The sequence below is a fragment of the Rhineura floridana genome, chromosome 5 (genome assembly GCF_030035675.1).
Source record: "Rhineura floridana isolate rRhiFlo1 chromosome 5, rRhiFlo1.hap2, whole genome shotgun sequence".
NCBI classification, from domain to species: Eukaryota; Metazoa; Chordata; class Lepidosauria; order Squamata; family Rhineuridae; genus Rhineura; species Rhineura floridana.
Window position 1 is genome coordinate 119018042 of NC_084484.1, and position 20897 is coordinate 119038938.

At 40.2% G+C, this 20897-nt stretch overlaps 1 long non-coding RNA gene across 3 annotated transcripts; it reads right to left on the bottom strand.

The window, feature by feature from the left end:
- Positions 1-1016: 1016 nt before the first annotated feature.
- On the bottom strand, positions 1017-19627 carry LOC133385916 (uncharacterized). 3 transcript variants are annotated; one of them, XR_009763014.1, is made up of 5 exons: positions 19560-19627; positions 17987-18100; positions 5833-5887; positions 2855-3113; positions 1017-1401 (listed from the first exon to the last, which is right to left on the bottom strand). It is a non-coding gene; the product is annotated as an uncharacterized LOC133385916 (long non-coding RNA). The 3 variants fall into 3 exon arrangements; XR_009763013.1 differs by lacking the exon at positions 19560-19627 and adding an exon at positions 18467-18610; XR_009763015.1 differs by lacking the exon at positions 19560-19627 and adding an exon at positions 18272-18348.
- Positions 19628-20897: the final 1270 nt, after the last annotated feature.

Genomic DNA, 20897 nt, shown 5'->3' on the forward strand with positions numbered 1-20897 from the left:
CAGCTACGTCCCTATCTGAGTAAGGAGGACCTTACATCAGTGGTTCATGCTCTGGTAACCTCACGTTTGGACTACTGCAACGCGCTCTACGTAGGGCTACCTCTGAAGACGGTTCGGAAGCTACAGCTAGTGCAAAATACGGCGGCCAGACTGCTAACAAGAACTAAGCGGTCTGAGCATATAACACCTGTTCTGGCTCGCCTGCACTGGCTTCCAATATGCTACCGGGCCAGATTCAAAGTGTTGGTATTAACCTATAAAGCCTTATACGGCGCGGGACCACGATACCTGCAGGAACGCCTCTCCCGTTATGAACCGGCTCGTACACTACGGTCTACTACAAAGGCCCTCCTCTGGGTCCCGACCCATAGGGAGGCCCGGAGGGTAGTAACAAGATCTAGGGCCTTCTCAGTGGTGGCCCCTGAATTGTGGAATAGTCTCCCCGAGGAGGTACGCTTGGCGCCGACACTATTATCTTTTCGGCGCCAGGTTAAAACCTTTCTCTTCTCTGAGGCATTTTAATCTAAGTTATTTATGTAAATGTTGTAATTGGTATTTTAGATGATGTACTTTTATATTTGTTATATTGATCTTGTAATTTTATTATTGTATATGTTTCTATGTTTGCCGCCCAGAGAGCTGTTTGCTAGTCGGGCGGGATATAAGCTGAATAAAATAAAATAAAATAAAATCAGCCCAATCCAGTGGTCATGCTGGCTGGGGCTGATGGGAGTTGTAGTTTTAAAAAGTAACTTTTCCAAGCTCTGGAAATCACATACCAAAACATTTGTAAAATGTATCTTTAAACTGTGTCAGAACCAGAAATGATGGGTAGATTTTTAGCCCTAGGGTCCATGATAAGTCTCATTCCTACCATAGCCAGCTAGTACAGTATAATGCTACAACTCAAAACTGAACTCAAAAGTGGAGACTGAAGACTCAAAACAGAATCAGGTGACATTTAGGAGGCAACATCAAAAATCAACATTTTCTTATAACAGACTTTATTCGCTTACATATATTTTTATAGCAGAGGTGAGGGTTAGGTGTTACTGGACTACAACCCCCATAATCCCTGGCTGTTGGGTATGTTGGCTAGGGCTGATGAGAGTTGGGGTCCATCCCCACTCCTGCAGTATAATAAACTATTTCCCAACACTTGCAGAAGTCCTTCTTTCCTTTTCTAGAAGTGCTCCTTCAGAAATTTATCTGAAGTTACAAGGTCTTCTACTACTTGATTGAGGGGACAGAGGAATTGATTTTCTATATCCACTCCAAGATTTTAACATGCTAGGTTGGGGAGAGAAGACCAAAAATATTTTCCTGGTTGTTTTCCTTATTACAGAACCAAATTTTCTTCTTTGGCTTGATTCTCATTTTGATTTGCATGGTCAGCAGTCACTGGCAGAGGAGAAAAAAACAAATTAGTTACTGAATACAGTCTCTCTCCTTAATAAGCAGAACAAAGACTTTTCATAGAACTGCATACTTGCTCTGTATGGCATTGAACTTACCTCTAGATATGGTTGCTTATAATTTTCATCATTAAACTAAATTTCATCTCCTCCTTTGTAAGGAAATCAAATAATGTATTTAAATTTGGAAGAGTTCCTAAATCCAAAAAGTAGAAGCTGAGAGACTCTGAGATAAAAATGAAACTTCTAAGACATTTTTAATTCAAAAAAGATTGGGGTTTTTTTCCTTAAAGGACAGCATTCTGTCTAAATGATTCTGAGATCTGTAGCAGTGGGAGAAAAAACCAAAGGGCAGATTTGTGACTTGAAAAGAGACCATTTTAAAGCACCCCATTCATTTTGAGGTGAGATAGTTATTAAAAAGATACTTAAGCAAAACCACAAAATTATTCTGTAGGAACAGGTGCATGTGTAAGCTTCTGTGGGGTTCTTTTTAAGAGTGGAAATCAATGGTTATTCCAGAAAATGTTGGGACATGATCAGTGTGCAATATATGCACTTCCTGTCATCCACTTTGCATCATTCTGCTACCTTACCTGAGAGTGGCTGAGCAAATGATGTGAAAGAAAAGTGCAGATGTTGAAAGGAACTGAGCGCTATGATGCTTGGCCTTTTGGGCTAATAGCATAGGAGTTTGGTGAGTTTGCATTTTCACAGAATATGTGTTGTGTCTATCATGTCAGTTTCTCTCTCTCTCTCTCTCTCTCTCACACACACACACACACACACACACACACACACACACACACACACACACACACACACACACACACAGAGAGAGAGAGAGAGAGAGAGAGAGAGAGAGAGAGAGAGAGAGAGAGAGAGAGAGAGAGAGAGAGAGAGAGAGAGAGAATGAACAGTATTGCTACCAAGATGCAATTGACAGGCTCAGGTTAAGGAAGTTAAAACAGGAACATTTTTTAAAAAAAATAGGAAGCTACCTTATCCTGAATCAGACCATTGATCTATGTACAGTACCATGGTATTGTTTATACCATTGCTAACATGATGCCTTCCACATCTTGTTGGACTACAATTCCCATCAGTCTCAGCCTGCATGGCCAATGGTCTGAGATGATGAATATGTACTCAAACAATATGTGAAGGGTACCAAATTGGCTACTTCTGATCTACATTGATTGTCAGTGGCTCTCCAAGCTTCCAGACAAGTGTCCATCCTGGCCCTATCTAGAGATGTCACAGACTGAAACTAAGGCCTTATGCATGCAAAATATGGGCTCTACCACTGAGCTACAGTCCCCTTCCAAATAATAAAAGGCACAAGAGAGATTTCTTCACTGCACGTTGGCAGGGACAAATGAGAATTTGCAGCAAATCCTAGTGAAGAACAAATGCATTATCAATGAACAAATGCACACCTGCCATTTGAGGGCTTAGTTTTCCACCTTTTCCTTTTTCAGATACTCCTTCCTTCTAGATGTCCAGATTTCTGATGGAACTGGAGCAGCATGCAGGCCTTCCAGATGTTGAACTATGTCCTGCTGATTTTTCTTTCAGCATTCCTACTCTGATGGGCTATGAAGTTCTATAGGTATTCTGCTAATTTGTGAGGAGCCAAGTGATGGTCTCTTTCAGGCTCACTCCTCTACTTTGATGGTTAGTGCTCTAAAGCAAACTCTGAAGTGAAAAAGTCAAGTGTCATCAAAAAGCATAGCAAAATTAAGACTAACCATTTTAAAAGGTTAAACCATCCTGTGCTGATTGAGGTTTTGTTTTTAAAGGTTGAACTTAGAAAAGAAGAGGAAAGATATATCATGATTATGATACTGAAAATCTCTAAAGCAATGTTAGATCCTTTAATAAAACTTGGAATATAATGGATAATCACAATCATCTGCAATATATGTTGTGAGTAAATGCTTACTGGCAAATGTCTTCACTTGCTCACCCCAATTTACTGTGAGCAATATTGATTGAACCCTTGTGTGTAGAAATAATTTGCATGTAGACATGCTCAGAGTAAGATTCAGTTCTACGTTCTTAAGTGTTTTGACTTGAAACAAGCTTATTGGATTGCTAATCAATAAGCTGAACTTTGGGAAAGACCAGGTGTTCTAAAAGATTATGGAGAGAAATACTGGAGGGGGGGACGGGCTATAAGCTACATAAAATGAGAATCTTAAAGGGACTTATAATTCCAATTTGGGCAAGCATTCAGAGGTCAACATTTAGGTTCAGTTTGGACATATGACCTAGGAATTTGGGTATGTAGTGGGGAGGTGGAAAGTGGTTGCTGCCTTATGTACATGTCTGCTGTCATTAATCGGAGCATATTAAAATGACTGACAAGATTCACACAGATTTTTTCTGACCATAAGGTACTGAGGCTGTGTGTGTCAAACCAGTAGCAGCCCCCATTGCATAGCCTCCCGCACCAACAGCACTCTGCTTCCTCAGAAGGCTGGGCAGATTAAGGGGAAAGGGTGCCTTCTAGGCTATAGTTCTAACTTGCAGAGAGTCATCTGGTCTTCCAGTTTTAGTGCAACTTTATTGCTTTTAAAGCAGCTTTAAAGCTTTACAAGACAATTGGGACATACTATAAAGCCCATGTAGCCATGCCAGCTCATCAGTCTGTGGAACATATCCATCTGAGTAGTATATGACGAGCCCTGCTGTATAGTCCAGCTCTCTGTTTTCACAGTAACCAACCAGATGTCTGGCACCTGGCCTGGCATTCTTGATCTGTTACCTGATTCTAGCCTGTCTCTGCTCATGTCTATAGAGCCTTACCCTCAGTCCTGAAGCAAGCCCCAGATGAAGCCTCAGAGTTAGGTCAATCTTTTCAGAAGATTGCTTTCTATTTAGTTATTTAGAAGAGTTACACACTGTGTGATCAAATAACTCTTTCTAGGTGGTCATGTGTACTATTTTACATAGGACAGCTGTCTCTTTGAAGGGCGGCTTGGTACAAGTTTTATTTAAAGATAAAGAATCAACAGAAGAGAGAAAGGGGCCTTGAAGATGCCCATAAACAGACAGCACCTGGACAACAGACAGAGAGTGCACAAAGGTCACCTGTTAATTGTCTTGTTCTCCAATGTGGTGAGATGTATTATGTTTCTATTTAAATTTTAGTAATTATTTCTAAATTTGCATCTATACATAAAAATTAACACATGCACATTTTATGCATATCTGTTAGCTTTTTTGGTGATGCATTGCTTCCTGTTTGGTGATATATAAGCATCCACCTTATTGCTTTCTTTCACCATCTTTTATAGCAGCTCAGTCTTTTACAGCAGACTGTGAGCAAGGCAGTTTCTGAATGCAGATTTCTGGTGGGCTGTTGGGTAATTTTAAATATGCAGACAGTGTGATTCTAATCTCTGCTCTACCAAGGGGTCTGTATTGCCTCACAGAAAGATTAATTACAGCTCACATCAATTTTGGCCTCTAGATGCCATGTAAAGTACATAACATAGACAAGGAAGCTGAGGAATTTTGATTTTGTCCATCAGTGAAAGGGAGGGAGTAGAATTTTAAAAGGGTTAGTTTTAATAAGTTGAGCACTTAAAGCAAAATACAGACACAGAGGAGAATAGATTCTTGCTGAATAGGCAATCATTTCTATAGGTCAGCTTATAAGATTAAGACAAAATAGATAGAGAACTAATGAACTCCCCTTCACTGGCCTTCAGTATTAAAATCTATATCAATCATAAAAAGCAAGGAAGATGGTAACAGCAAAAACCTTTGCATATTTGTTCCATTTGTGCAATATTTTATCCTACTCTTGAAGAGCTTTTCCCACCCACTCCTATGTTCTGTTGTAACATGTCCTGAAATATATATACACCAAAATGGTGGAAGCAAGTATTGAAATAATAGGCTATAAAGATGGCCAATGTTGTCAGTGTTTGGCTTTAGGCCACAGCAGTGTTTGGCTTGAGGCCTGCAGAGCAAGCATCCACAGTTCAGACGTCTGGGCAATGTCCCAGCCAGGAAATCCTTATAGTCTTCCTAGATCAGGTGGAACCAGCGGACTGCCTGAGTGGGCAAAATCATTCCAGAGCCTAAGAACATATCATAGAACAAGAAACCCTCTAAAATGAAACCCTAAACCACAAAGAGATTTAGCTCTCAGGACTCCTGGTTCTTGCCCAGGTGGCCCCCAACAGCAATAGCTCCTCCCTTCCATTTTAACTTTGCTGTGCCTTCCTTTTCTTTAGCCCTGCTTCCCACACCCCTCTGTCTTATAAGACCCTACCTCCTTTGCCATTATTTGCCTTGTTCCCCGCACCTCTGTTCACTATTTTGTTTTCATTTTAGAAAGCCCAGCATGGTTCAGATGGTTCTCCCAGTAATCTCTTGTCCATCAGATCAGAGAGATGCATACCTGCAGCTTCAGGTGCTCCTAGACCATTTGTTTAGCCCATCTGAACCTTTGAAATCTAGAAATACAGAGGTCTTGTTTCAGTAACTGAAAAACTTACAAACCAATCTATGAACAACTTAACAAAAGCCAAATATTGATAAGAAATATTGAATTCTGAATGCTGTGAAATGTTCAGTCAGAATGAAAGACTGATTCACCTGACTTTTGATAAATGACTGATTCTGGCTCAGTGTATACATTTTGCCTAAAGTAAATTTTCTGTTGGAAAAACTGCTTCCTGTGGTCTAGTTTCTATGCTTTATCAGTATCATGTAAAAATACTTCTTAAGTGAGTTGTGTGATTGTTTTTAAAAATTGGGAGAAGCCATTGCTCCTTTATTCTAGAATCCTATGTGTGTAACCTAATAATTTCTCTCTGTCTACATATACTAAGCTGTAAAGCTGTTTCAGAAAGTATCAACTACTCCATTCCACCTGCTGCCTGCAAATAACATTGTACAAGTATGAGAAGGCATAGCCTTCAGAAAACCACTCTGAGCAATGAGCAAGCTCAGAATCAATGTATGATTCTGAGATGGGTTAAGGCTACCAAGTAGAGCTGTTCTTGATTCAGTCCAGACTCTTCCCCGACTCCTCCCTAATTTGCTATAGCGGCTGTATTAGATAGGCCTCATAACAATAGATGGAGCCTTCCTAGGAGGGCTGACAAGCAGACAGACCAAGGGTAAGGACCTCTTTGCCATTGCTACGCTTTTGGATTAGGATTGGCTTAGTGGTACACAGAGCTAATTGGCCAGAGAACAAGAAGTCAATTGGCCAGAGAGCAGTAGACAGACAGAAATGTTTGCAGAACTTCTCTGAGTTCAACTAGAAGTATAAAATGTCTGTGGAACAAGGAGGAGTGTGTGGCTTTGAGATATTTTGGATTTTTTTAAAAATTGTTTGACGTTCTCATTGGGAGGCGTGTGCCCCAGTAGACAGCCCAATGGACCAGCCTCCACTGATTTTGTTGGTTAGCCTTAATAAAGTTGTTACCCAACTGTGTATTGTAAATTACTCATAAAGGCTAAAGAGACATTTCTAGCACATCCTTTTTTTATGAAGAAAACAGGATGATTCCACTTTTTTAGCTAAACAAACTTTGAACATGAATTCATAATATATAGTTTTGCAGATACCAAACATCACATTAGTTGCCTATGTAGAATTTATTGAATGTTGTATGATGTTTGCTTTTGATGAAAGAGTAGTTGAACAACTTACTATGACTAAGCAACAACGTCTCTGCAAACAGTGGAACTTAAATATATGCTTTTCATAGGTAGTTGCTAGAACAGTGTTTTGAGCATGGAAACATCAATATAGAAATACTTCAAATAAATAACTAGAATTTCTGCACAGGCCAGCATTCTTAATTTTCAAGGACCTCAGATAACCCTAACATGTCTAATATCTGCATTAGCAATTGAAAGGAATAAATCTCATATAGTATACAGATATTCTAACCCTTGATGTGCTTGGGTCCATAGTGAAGTTCTAAAAAGGCATGTAAATAAATATTTCCTTAACAGTTGTAATGTTTTTTGCTTAACCTCAGGGCACATTTTAATTTCAATGCAAAATGAATAACAAATGCAATTCTGAAAACTTTGGTTATCATGTATGTCTGAAAATTAATCAAATTAAAATAGGTTTTGGACCTACACGATGCCTTTTACACAGTTTAATCATTGGTTAATTTGATACCCCATTTAATTTGATCAAGACCTGAGGAATCAAATCTGTTATATTAAAACAGCAAAACTTTCACCCATTATTTTGATTAACTTTTATCACCTTAGGCAGGTAATATTGGATAATTCAATCACTGGTTATAGAAATTTGCTATTTTAATTAATTATGAAGATGAAAATTTTGAATTATGTGAGAAAAAGAAAGCCCAAGACAGAAAATCTATTTGAAAATAGGGTGATGATTGCAGTTTAATATATTCCAAAGACAAAGTTTGTAATAATATTGGCAGACTTCATTTTTTCTAACAGAAAGGACAAGCTTTTAAAATATCATGCCTTTTTCAGCTTGAAATCTTTGCTGTAAAAACTTGCTGGTCCTGTACAGACTGGAAAAAATAAAATAAGAAGTGGTAGTTGTTTTTACTCAGTTTTCCTGAATTTTCTTGTTTCCTTACTGTTTCCTTCCATGTGATATCCAACTTACAAGTCACACTCACAAATAGCCTCACTCAAATCCATGGACTTGTTACTTAAATTCATTTCAAGGGGTCTACTACTTGGAGTATGACATCACCATATAATAATCCTGCCCTCCATCATATTGATTCCCAAGGCAGTTTACAATAAAATGAAGCCCTTTGGGGTCTGAAGAAACAGATATTAAGCTTGTATGAACCTACTGAGCCGTAGGAAGCTGCTTTCTACTGGGCCAGGGCATTGGTCCATCTGGCTAAATACTGTCTACACTGATTGATGGTGGCTCCCTGGAGTTTCAGACAGGGGTCTCTTTCAAGGACTACCTGGAGATGTCAGGAATCGAACTTGGGAGTCCTGCATGCAGAGCAGATGCTCTACCACTGTGGAGTTCCCAAAGAGAATATTTTGTGTCCTCTCCATTCTGCAGGTACATCCTCTGACAACTGGCTGTGCACCAGTGTGCCTGTGGATAAAGTACACCTAATGCACAAATCTGGAATATGCAGGAATTCTTTTCTGCATGAATTATGCCATTGATGGATGCAGTTCTCCACCACCACCACTCAACCTCTCTGTGCCCCTCCTCCACCCAACCATGCAGCTGACTATTGTGTGTCTGGTGCTTCAAGATCTATCTGCAGAAGCTAGTTACTGCAGACTGATCTGGATATTGCAACTTATCTTACACTTGCCTCTAAACTCAATGGGTGTGTACTGAGTTCATGTATTGGCAGCTGCTCTTATTAAAAAGATCAACATAAAACTTTATCGAGTAAAAAGGGCACTTTAATGCAGTCTCTTCCACACATCAGCCTGAAGACCAACCAAGAGAAAGAGTAGACAAGTGCCCTGCATTATGTCTTTTATTCCATGTGTAGTTTCTAGAAACACAGAAACGTACCTTATATTGAGTCAGACCATTGGTCTATCTATCTGGCAAGAGCTTTCCAGTTGTCCAGGCAGGAGTCACATGGAGAGCCGGGAACTTTTCTCGGTCGTCCCAGAGTGCAGGACACAGAATAATTGGCTCAAGTTGCAGGAAGCCAGATTTTGACTGGGCATCAGGAAAAAGTTCCTAACTGTCAGAGCCATATGACAATGTAACCAATTACCTAGAGAGGTAGTGAGCTCTCCAACACTGGAGGCATTCAAGAGGCAGCTGGACAGCCATCTGTTGGGAATGCTTTGATTTGGATTCCTGCATTGCGCAGGGGGTTGGACTTGATGGCCTTATAGGCTCCTTCCAACTCTACTATTCTATGATTCTAAGCCAATCTCCATTCTTCTGAAGCTGGATGCTTTTCAACCAGACACAATTAACTAATATTTCAACCTTTATCTTAAGGTTTCTCCTCACCTTTTTCTTTGTTTTTGAATTGTCACACCTGTGGCACCTGTTTACATTTGTCAAGCCTTGTTTCTGGGTTTATTTCTTCCATCCTAATTCCATCCTCCATAGCCTTTGAACCCCTTTGTAGTAATTCATAGGAGGAAAGTCATTCAGGACATGAAGCACATGGCTCCAAGGATATACAAGTTGCTTAATACAAAGCAGTCAAAGTTGCCCCATATAGTGTATAATAATACTAATAATCAATGAAATTAACAAATCATTTAAAACCCTACATAAAATTAATGTTAAAAAACAAGAAAACCGCCCTACACTTTAGGAACAGTAAAAAAAACAACATAAATCACCAGTCACCAATCACCATAAGTAAAAATAAGGTTGCAACACAAAGTTGATTAATGTGTTAAATTAATTGAGTACAAAGCTTCTAGTAAATTAAGAAGTTGCCCTGATGAACCAGAATTTAATTGTCTGTAATACAAGTATATACACAAACACTACAGCCATCAATTACATCTTAGAAGGCTATCTCTCTTTTGTACATGGGGAGGATTTTTTTTTAAGGTGGCATATATTGATCACAAATTGCCAGTAAATGACATGTGCTATCTTGGATCAAGAGTAGATGACATGTTCACAAAATCCATGAAAGGGGGAGTGAAGTGGGGTGGGGTGCTGATCCAGATTGTGTCCATGCTGTGCAGGGAATAGGAGTTGACCTTTCCCCTTGTGCTCTGTTTCTGCCAAACATCCCTCCAGCTGCTATTTGTTCCCAAATGTATCATTGCAACAAATGGCACCTTCAGGGAAAAATTACAGCTGGGGGAGGGGGAATTTTCACTTGAAAACTGGTGCGGGAGAAGAGTCAAGCTCCACCTTCCCATGCACCACAGTCCCAATCCAGATCAATTCCCCCCACCTCAGCTCCTATTTCTAAAAGAATAACAAGCCCAATAAAGACAATCACATGGTAAATGTATGATCTAGTTCTGGTCTTAGAAGCATTAGCTCCTGTGTGTAAAAGAGAAAGAGAATGTTTTAAAGATGGAACCTTCTGATACTGTGTGATGGTAGCAGAAAGTCCCACTGTCATCCTTACTTTCCTATATTCAATTGTTTAAAAGGAATGATAGCATCAGGCTGCACCAGAGAGAGAGAAAAAGCAGGGTGATTCCACGGGCTCTTCTGAGACACCAGTTCCTTTGGCTCATCCTCAGTTGCCCCCTAGCAACAGCCATTCCATCAGGCTATCTGAACTATTTCTATCCTTGCTGGTCATTATGTGAACGTACTGTTTTAAGAACTATAATTTTGAAGAAGTGGTACCTGATTTTACTTTTCTCCCCCCTGACCATCCCTTTTTCTTTTTGTACTATTCAGGGCCTGTCTTGTTCTCAGTTGACCTGGAAACCCTTATGGGAGCATTTCTGGCTGAAGAACAAAGTAAAGATATTATTAATCAAATCTGAATAATTCATTACTGTATGATTGCCTTCATTGTGTGTATATACATCTACGTATGTGCACACACACAGAGAGATCTTTACTGGCACTCTGAGTGATGCGCCAAGCATTTCAGCTGTATAACTGTGTTGATTTCAAGAGCATATCCCTTCAAAATAAATGTGCAGCTGTAATACTTAGTGGATTGTCCTCTAAGCCTCAGTCTTAAATGCACTTACATGTATATAAATTCCAGTGAACTCAGGGAAACAGCACTGAAATCAATGGGACTTACAAGAAAGCAATTGTATTTTGAAATGGAGCTTTAGATTCCTTCTTGTTCAGTGTCTCATTGATCCTAATGAGTCAGGAAGACTGTACTTTCAGTATACACCAAAATATGTTCAGGACTGTTATTGCCAACATTTTGATTTTTTAAAAGACTATCAAAATTGGTTGCCTGGAAACTATTTTAAGATTTTCCTTTGAAGCTATTTTTACGAGCTAAAAATGTCACCTATGTGTAATTTACACCTTCCAAAATATATCTTTATTGCTTTCAAATCTAATTATTCTCAGCACACTATCACTATATTAAACATAATTACGTTCTAGGCATTTGAATTGTGTGGCAAATGTTTGTTTTAAAAAAGCTTAATATTCATGTAACATGCTCCCTCTCCCTCTGATATCATCATATTTCTGGAAAGAAATTGTAATCCTCTTTCCTAGTTCAGGTTAATTCCAATAAAATATTAAATCCATTTTCTAATCTAAATGAGTTCATTAGGAGAGGTCTGGTATGGAGAATACCATACTCTCTACAGAGTTCAGCTTCATTACGTTTCAGCACTCTGCATCTCCAGAGCTGTTGTACTACATTTATGAGGATTTATCTGTACTGTTCCAAAAACATTCATCCTAATTCTGCTCCTTCTGTGTATGCTAATCATGAATATGTTAAGTGGAAACACTAAGCTTATAGCCAGTCTCATTCCCAGATGGGTTCAAGGTATGATTACAGAAACAAAATTGCTATAAGCACTCTTAAAGCAGTGCCAGTGAAGACAAAATGAAGGTTTGAAGCAATACTAAAACAAATCCTCACAAAACAGCATAGAGAGGAATGGAGTGTGACACTTGAGGGTCTGGATTCTTCAGTTTGCTTGGAAATATTTATCTTCTACTAAGAACCAAAACCATACACCTCTACCACAGCAACATATACAGCAACAGCTCAGACAAATAAATCAAAAACATACTAAAGCCTAGGATCCTTTCAGCTGATGTTCACTGAAAGCGCCTTCACAATCTGGGGTCAGCTGACTTGGGTTGCTGCAGCCCACAGATAGTGAATGGAATAACTTTCAGTAAGCTGGTAAATTCATGCCCCATTTGGGCATTCAACATCATGTGATTATAATCATATAGAAAATGAGACTGCAGCCATCCCTAGAGGCCCTAACCAGATGTGCGTTCACAATGGGATGCCTTGGGCACAGTTCCATTACTCCAGACTCCCAGAGTCCATCTGTCTCCACAGCCAGTCAAGTTACACAATTCCCAATTGCCGAGAGTGCAGGTGTTTAAAAGCTATGTCCTTTCCTGGTTGTCTTGGAAGACAGGCTTTGAATCCAGCAAGGTAAGCAGTCACTACAATCAAAAAGCAGTCAGCATGGATCCCCCTTGCACACTGATTGGCTCTCATCATTTGTTGTTCTGGGGGAAGAGAGAGTCAGGAGGGCTTGAGAGATAGAAGTTTGAGATAGAAAGCTCTCTCACTCCTCACTCACCCCCCCACACACACACTACTTGAACCCTCCCTTCAGAAAACTCCCTGGGGCAAAGGAAGCACTCGCTGGCAGACAACAGCATCTTCAGCATGCAAGGACCCATATACTGCTCCCTGCTTCCCTTCACAACTTTTTTTTAAAGTAAGCCTCAATCACTCCCCCAAACCTTGCTGATGGCTGGCAGCCTAAGCTTGCAGTGATCATAAGAAACTTGGCTGTCCGCTCTCCTCTCTGCAACTGATTTGTGTGTGTGTGTGTGTGTGTGTGTGTGTGTGTGTGTGTGTGTGTGTGTGTGTGTGTGTGTGTGTGTGTGTGTGTGTGTGTGTGTGTGTGTGTGTGTGTGTGTGTGTGTGTGTGTGTGTGTGTGTGTGTGTGTGTGTGTGTGTGTGTGAGAGAGAGAGAGAGAGAGAGAGAGAGAGAGAGAGAGAGAGAGAGAGAGAGAGATCCACTTTAAAGTAATAACTAGAAAACTCAGATTGGTAACTTACTCTTTTGGAGTGGAGACAGAAAGTGTACTGCTAACTCTTTCATTTTTTAAAAAAAAGCAAAAAGGGGGGAATGGCATGCATGCTGCGCATGCGCATCCCTGCCATGAACCAAGATGGCGGCAGAGGCTTCAGCTCCTTAGGGAAACCTCAGCTGCCATCTTTGTTAAGGGCACCACTGCGTGCGCAACCACAGAACAAGGTAGGTTAAGCAAGGGAATGGCGGAGCCCCGAAGCTGTCACCGTGCAATCCGCAGCAGCGATCCTGCCACGAATTGTGGAAGGGGAGAGCTGGGGCCTGGGACAGGCTTGTGCCCAAGGGCCCCAGCATGTCTGGGGCCAGACCTGCATAATGGTGGGTAATGATCTTCTTAACCAACGGTGGCTAACCTATGGCCTTCTGGATATTGTTAGAGTCCAGTGCCCATCAGCTTCAGCCACCATGGCCAGTGATCAAGGATTATGGGAGGTCTAGCCCAACAATATCTGGAGGGCCATAGGATAGCCAACCCTGTTTTAAACATTACTATCAGTGTGTGCTTAATAAAAGGCAGCACAAACCTTTTTGTGGCCTGCATGAGGGTAATATTAATTACTATTTATTAATATTTAAAGTATTATTATTTATTAATATTTAAAGTATTACTATTTATTAATATTTAAAGCATTATAGAAATATCAATAATTTAAGATATACAGATGATACCATACTACTAGCAGAAACCAGTAAGGATTTGAAATGAATGTTTTTAAAACTTAGAAAGCACAAAAGCAGGACTACAGCTGAACGTCAAGAAGACTAAAGTAATGACAACAGAAGATTTATGTAACTTCAAAGTTGACAACGAGGACATTGAACTTGTCAAGGATTGGCACAGTCATTAACCAAAATGGAGACAACAGTCAAGAAATTAGAAGAAGGCTAGGACTGGGGAGGGTAGCTTTGAGAGAACTAGAAAAGGTTGTCAAATGCCAAGATGTATCACTGAACACTAAAGTCAGGATCATTCAGACCATGGTATTCCTGATCTCTACGTATGGATGTGAAAGTTTGACAGTGAAAAAAGCGGATAAGAGAAAAATCAACTCATTTGAAATGTGGTGTTGGAGGAGAGCTTTGCGCATACCATGGACTGCGAAAAAGACAAATAATTGGGTGTTAGAACAAATTAAACCAGAAGTATCATTAGAAGCTAAAATGATGAAACTCTGAAAATGATCATACTTTGGACACATAAGGAAAATACATGATTCACTACAAAAGACAATAATGCTGGGCAAAACAGAAGGGAGTAGAAAAAGAGGAATGCCAAACAAGAGATGGATTGATTCCATAAAGGAAGCCACAGGCCTGACCTTACAAGATCTGAACAGAGTGGTTTATAACAGATGTTATTGGAGGTCACTGATTCATATGGTCGCCATAAGTCGTAGTTGACACATAATGGCACATAACAACACCAGCAACGTTTAAGCAGCTGGCAATGAGATTCTAAGCATGTTTAGTCAGAAATTAGTCCTATTGACTTCATCAAGGCTTGGATCCTGTTAAGTATGATTAGGAGTATAGTCAAAGAGGAGGAGGTGGCAACACGAGAGCAGGCCTTCTCAGTGGTAGCCCTCTGCTTATAGAATGCTCTCCCCAGGGAGGCATGTCTGGCGCCATTATTATTTATTTTTAAGCATCCGTCAAAAAATGTCTTCTCCCAGGCATTTGGCTCTTAATTTTGGAGGGCTCTGATGTTGTAGTCTCTTTGAGTGTGTGGGTTGTTCTACCACTTTGTATTTTTTAACGTTTTGTTTTTAAGATTTTATACTGGGTTAATTTTTTGTTGATTGTAAGTTGCTTAGGTTTCACTTTTATGAAGAAAAGCTACTAACTTTTTTTTTAAAAAAAGAATCATTATAATTAGGCATGCTCAGGTATTCATTGTACATTCATTATAGAAAGGGCACAATGTCCTGTAAAGCCTTGTGAGATCTCCACCCCCTCTTATATTGTGTAGTTCCTGAATTTGAGATAAAGAAGTAGTTAGGCTATGCAAATGCTGCAGTACAGCTACTCTGTCAGAATGAATGGAAGTAGTTTGAGAGAACATGAATATTCTTCACTAGGTCCCATACATTTCAATGGAGATTAATCAATGGATCTTCTCAGTAAACCAGCCCTACAGAGAGTAATTCATTATGCATAGGAAAAACTGGCCACTGGTTGTCACTGTTGCTCCACCAAAATATAGCCATATAGATGTATTGTTAAAAGTAGCCTTTATAGAGCACAATAACTATTTCATATAAACTTATTCAGTATTTTTGCCATGGTAAAATAGTCTATTTTCAGGTAGTTTGTTTAGAACATACAGAACAGACCCATTAAAACAGGGATCACCAACCCATTACCTTTAGGCACCCATGGCAGCCATTTTGTGACTGGTGCCCCCAGAAAATTTGAAATGTGCCTTCTAGTCCAAAACATAAAAAACCCCTGCGTTAAAAGAAGATACCTTCATAAAAAGTATCAAAGTGTGACTAATTGCATTGGCTGCCTGTATGTTTCCGAGCTCGATTCAAGGTGCTGGTTTTAACCTATAAAGCCTTACACAGCTTGGGACCACAATACCTGATGGAACGCCTCTCCCAACATGAACCCACCTGTACACTATGCTCAACATCAAAGGCCCTCTTCCTGGTGCCTACTCCAAGGGAACCTGAGAGTCTGGCAACAAGGGAGAGGGCCTTCTCAATGGAGGCCCCCAAATTATGGAATGATCTCTCTGATGAGGTGCGCCTGGAACCAACACTATTGTCTTTTCGGCACCAGGTCAAGACTTTCCTCTTCTCCCAGGCATTTTAGCATGTGTTTTTAAATTGCTTTTTAAAAATGTGTTTTTAAATTTGTATACTTGTTTTTAATGTTTTTAATTGTTGTAAACCACCCAGAGAGCTTTGGCTATGGGGCGGTATGCAAATGCAATAAATAAATAAATAAATGTGTCAAGAACTGAAGAGAAACACTATCTGTTGAATCCAACAAAGTTGTTGCATTAGTGCAAGGACTTCCATCTGCGTGACCCCACAGGACTTCCTCTGCTCGCATGCCCCCTGTGTGTCTCCCATTTTTTTTCTGAGTAAACCTTCCAGAGCAGATTTTGGCTGGGGGCCTGGGGAGAGGAATAGAAAGTCCCGTTGTGCTTGTAAAAGTCTTTGCTCTACTGGGATGACTTTGTTGGATACAATCCTATGAGGGAGTTGTGCTCCTGTTGTAGTTGACATATTCTGTTATATACTATGGAATTAAAAGTAATTAATAGACCAAGTTGTAATAACATGTTGTTTTTGTCATATTAACAGTGTATTTCTGTCTTTCTCTGCAACAAGGGGTGGGAAACTTGTGGCCCTCCATAAGTTGCCAGACTCCAACTCCCATCAGCGCCAGGCAGTATAGCCAGTCATGAGGGATGGTGGGAGATGTAGTCTGGCAAAATCTGGAAGGCATCAGGTTCCCCACCCCTGTTTTTCTGAACAAGGAGCAGTTTGCCTAGTGAGGCAGAAATGTAGCAATAACTTCCAGGCAGCGGAATCATTGCTGCCTACTGGGGAGGGGAGGGGAGAAGAGAGATGGACGCAATTTTGGCTCTGCAAATCATCCTTTTAGTTAATTTTCTGCAAATTACATTCTAGGTTAAATGAAAGATTTACTGTGGAGTAAATGTTATTTATTACATTTATTTATTTATTTGTTACATTTATATACTGCCCCATGGCCAAAGCTCTGTGGGCAGTTTACAGCTACTAAAAACATTAAAAACAAATATATAAATTTAAAAAAACAAAAAACAATTTAAAAACTCAATATATTTTTTAAAAAAACAATTTGAAAAAACATGCTAAAATGCCTAGGAGAAGAGGAAAGTCTTGACATGGTGCCAAAAAGATAACAGTGTTGGCACCAGGCGCACCTCGTCAGGAAGATCATTCCATAATTTGGGGGCCACCACTGAGAAGGCCCTCTCCCTTAATGTTTGTGATTAATTAATTATTAGGTCACAAATCAAATCCATTTAATTGTTAGCCTTAATATCACCCAGTGGTGTTGCCTAATTCACTCATTGCTATGTAGCTATTATTGTAGATTGGGTTCTTCCCTGACTCCATGTCTTTATTTTTTTATTTGCAAAAATGTCTGTACCACCAACATGAAGAAAATAATATCATGGTGGTAAACAGCATCAAATCAACAATAAAATTACATTGCTAAAACAAGTACAAAATAAATGACAAATCAATAGAACTTGTTTATACTAAACATTTTTCTGCTTCGATGTAGTAGTTTTATTCCTTTGTACTATGGTTATTTTTCAAAAACAATTTAAACAATAAAAGGGGGAAATTGTTCTCATGTTGTATCTCTCTGAGTCCAGAGGATCACTTGATTGACACCATTATTTCTGTTTCTATTGAAAAGTGCCAATTAGCCAGATTCCTCAGTTGAGAAACTCTCATTCTGAAAACACTGGAGCCTCTTTTCAATGAGCCTACAGGTCACAGAGGTAAGAAATGCATTTAGAACATTAAAAACTCAAGCAAAATATATATAGCAGTTCTAGCAAGATGTTTGGATCCTGAAAATGCCTGGGGACCAGAAGAAAACAAGCATCCCTTTCCATCAAACAGAGTTCTGCCCTAGGATAAAATGTCAGCAATAGTTTATTGTAGGGATGCAGCTCCCTACAGAATCCAGCCTAAGCAGAAACAATGGAAGTTATTGCTTGTTAGAAAGCTTTCTAATACATCCTGTGAAAAATGGTCATACTCGTGAGATGCAACAACTCATTATTAGAGCTATGAAAATCACCCAAAATAATTTTGTACCTCATCAGGCTCAGATACTCATTTCATCATTGATAGAAAGTTTTCATGGAATTGGAAAGTTGGAAGGCAAGAGTAAGATTCTGTGTTGCTGCCCAATCTGCAGAAAAGATGCTTCTGGAACATCGAGGAAATAAAACAAATTTAGACACACACACATATATACACACACAAACTGAACTGTATCCTCATTCACTTATAGGAAATGATACATCAGAAGAACCAACACATGTGTCTGTGCATAAACTCACAGACACGTAGGGGCAGATGTCCACCTCAAGGAGTTACCTCATGGATAGAACTATTCCAGTTCTAGCCACAAATGTAGATGGGCAACCATTTATTAAAGGACAGTTGTAGTCCTAGTCCCTTCCTGTGTAGATTAGGCCCTACGAGATTTTAACAACAAATCTCATCTGCAATGTTGCCCATCTGTGACTATATTATACCAATAAGCTCCTTTAACATTACCAATTGCCTTACATGAAGGTTGACTAAGTTGGAAAGAAATAGCTGAGTTGGGAAGAAACATATCAAGCTGATCTGAAAGTGGAAATGGAAACTTTCGGCTGAAGGAATCAAATCAGAGTCTAGCTGTTACTGTGAAGGTAATCAGGCCCAGCATGGTGAGCTTCTGCCAAGTTGGCAAGAGCCCACTGGCCCTACTGCCATCTTATTCTGCCATTTGTTCTCTTACCCACCCTGTGGTTCAGAGAAGATGAGTAATTAAGTGGCAACACCAGCAAGTACCTGCTCTACTTATCTGCTCACCAGCTGGCAGCAATGGTTGTGAGAAGTATGAGGTTTTGAGAGCCAGGTGTTTTGCCTGTGAGTTTTTGTGGAGCCAGCACCCCCCAGTAGATTGGTACAATGATTATAATAATGCTACAGGGTAGTTACTAGGCTGTTTTAAATGGGTAATCACTAATGATATTTCCTTGATGTCTATTAGCTACTGGACATACATAGTATACAATGACCATAAAATTTGCTTTGCATATGTGTCTGTCACATATGGAAGCAGCCTGATATGCTTTGGATTAGTTCAGTCTTGTCCCAATTTGATCCATGCATTCTGGTCTAAATCTGATCTGTTAAACCCTAAGCTCTGCTTTGTTCCTATAATGGGGGATCCCAAAACACCTATAACTTTTTCCCCCCACATAAGTAGATGAAATTCACAGGTAAAGGAACCCCCTCCAAAGTGGATAAAGACTGCCAAATTTCAGGCAGATCTATCCAGGATTTTTTGTGCAGGGCACCTTTAAAGGTTTTTTTTTAAATCTTTTTTTATTTTCTACCAGAGTTGGATGTAAATTTTAGGCACAGATGCCCCTTATGAGAGCAACAAAAGGGATGAAGCCATCCATATTTTATAAATATAGGTGCAGCAGTTTTCCTACAAGGGCCAATTTTCCCAACTTGGGGTGGGAAAATAGAAATTCATGTTCCCTCCCCTAGTTTTTTGTAGATAATCAGTTTGAAAACTGGGGACATGAGGGAGGTGCCCCTGGGTAAGAAACCTGCTAAAGTTCTGGCAAATAGTTCCAGGGACTATTGGGCTAGGTGATTTTACCTTCATTTTAAAAATGGAAGAAGACACAGCATCATCTCCCTGCCCCTCTCCCTTCTTGGAAGTACCCTGCATGAAGAAAAAAAGAGAGTGCTGCCGTTTTTAATTATTTGTTAGAAAAAATAATTATTTGGAATGAAGCTTTCCATTCCAATAGTCTGCTTACATCTTGGTCTCACAACCCAAACTCAAAGAATGATGACCCATGTAAAGAACAACTCTATTTCTTCCAGAGCTTGGAAAAGTTACTTTTTTGAACTACAACTCCCATCAGCCCAATCCAGTGGCCATGCTGGCTGGGGCTGATGGGAGTTGTAGTTCAAAAAAGTAACTTTTCCAAGCTCTAATTTCTTCCTCAAATCACTGTGATTGGAGGGCACTGAGAAAATGCACTATAATTGAAAGCTAGACCTGTCCATCAAAACAAAGATCCCACCCCATACTGGGACCCTTGGGTATCAGCTTTCCCCGGGCCCTGGTGTGTGTGTGCGCGCACATGTGCACACGCATGCATACACGCGTGCATACATGCCCCCACCTACCTGTTGTCTGTCTTTTAGCATTGCCATTAACCAAGATGGCAGCCACTGTTTCCCTAAGGGGATGAAGCCTCCATCGCCATCTTGGTTGATGGCACGTGTGCATGCTACACACATGCATCTATGCTGTCAATCAAGATGGCGGCAGGGGCTTCAGCACCTTAGGAAAACCTAGGTGGCCATCTTCATTAAGGGCAATGCTAAAAGGCAGGAGACAGGTAGGTACGGCGAGGGAATGGCAGGCAGGTGGAAGCTTCGACCCCATGATCCATGGCTGCTGCTGCGGATTGCGGAAGGTGAGCAGAGGGGCCCCTTAGGAGTCCCTGTAGCTCCAGCAGCCCTTGAACCAGTGCCCCACCTGGCCGCCCTTTAGAACTGGCCCTGATCCCACCCTCTCCTCTCCATCCCCTCTCCTCTCCATCCCCTCTTCTCTCCACCCCATCTCCTTGTCGTTTTTCCAGTTGGGAAATTGCAAATAATTAAAAATTAGAAACAGAAACAATATACAATGAAGGCCAAGAAATCATAAACTTATTTCACCCGGAATAAAGTAGTCAGAGGAATACAATAGTCTTCATTTGGCATTTGTAACATAATAATGTAGGGGACAGGCCTATGTCTGGGAAGGATGTTCCATAATTGGGATGTCACAGGCAGCTAAGGGGCCCCCATCACTTGCAGCTGCCTAACCTCTCAAAGTGGGGACATCTCAAGTTTGTATAGAATAAGGAAGCCCTTCAGATAACCCGTTTCCAGGTTCTTTAGAGCTTTATGGGTCAGCATCATTACTTTGAACTTTACA